Source organism: Cynara cardunculus, assembly GCF_001531365.2.
Source record: "Cynara cardunculus var. scolymus isolate 2C chromosome LG 13, CcrdV1, whole genome shotgun sequence".
In the NCBI taxonomy this organism is placed as follows: Eukaryota; Viridiplantae; Streptophyta; class Magnoliopsida; order Asterales; family Asteraceae; genus Cynara; species Cynara cardunculus.
Window position 1 is genome coordinate 12,826,488 of NC_037540.1, and position 1,286 is coordinate 12,827,773.

Genomic DNA, 1,286 nt, shown 5'->3' on the forward strand with positions numbered 1-1,286 from the left:
CAAATACCAGCAACCTGTAGAATGTTAGAATTTGCTTCAATACCATGCATATGATACATTTATTATAAATGAGATAAAATAAGTACTTGTATTTCAACCTCAAATATGGTCGGTCGGTTGTACACCCTCTGGTCAAGTTCCACAGAAGCATTCAATGACGTTTATAGAAATGTTCAGCAAGACTTCGAAATGTTCTCACGTATGGGTTTATAGAAAGAACACGAGTCAACATTTCAATGACGTTTCCATCAAGATTTGGCCATTGTAGTCTATGCGAAAGCTCAGATTCGGCATCATAAAAATAAAGTTGTAAGTACCGAGGATGTCCATCCCTCGGAACTAACTGATCGATTCTATGATATATTCCCCCTTGAGCACGAAACGTATATACTCCAGATGTCATATTGCTTACTGTATTATCCAAAGTTACCCCCATTGACGTGAAGGAAAAGTTTGTGTTGTATGCACGAATATTGTGCTTAAACATTTCGCCTAACTCTGATTGTGTTGTAAATAAATTGTATAATTCTTCTGGAACGGGTGAGTATGCCAACTTTGTCTTCCTACTCATGCAACAAAAGGAAGGGAATTCAAATTCGAACCGCTTTGCTCCACAATGTTCACATGCATTTTGTTCCTTCAACACACGATGTTGTTTAGGGACACCAYCATAAACAAAATTGTATGGATCCTCCTGTTGGATCTCAACATTTCTATTATKTTCCTTGTTTCGTTGATAATAGTTTCGGTTAGTAATTCTTCTCCTTTGAGCGCCTAACAAAGATATTTGGATACGACAAATAAATATTATTATTATAAAGAACTACGAAGGTCAAGTTAAAAATGATCGAGTTCGAAAAAAAATACTAACTCTTCGATTCTTGATTAACAGCTTCGTCAAAAAGAGGTAGCAATCTTCCATGCTTATTTATAATGCCTATGGAAAAAAACATGTCAATGAGTCTAAAGTTTATATGAACATTAAAGTTTCTAAAGTGTGGATAACCGGATAGTATTTACCATTGACATTTCGTTGATAATAGTTTCGATTAACAATTCTTCTCCTTTGTGCAAAAGTTAGTATGCTGGCAGGAGTTGTTTCATTGATATTCTTTTGTGTTGTCTCAATTAGAGAGATATCTCTCATGTTTGACATTGATTGACTACTTCTTCACCAAACGCAATTTTTCTTTTTTTCTTCATCTCTTTTTGTTCTGCATAATAAAGTCTATTGTATTAAATTTTATTTTTAAATAAATATATATTGAGTAAGTACATCAAAAATT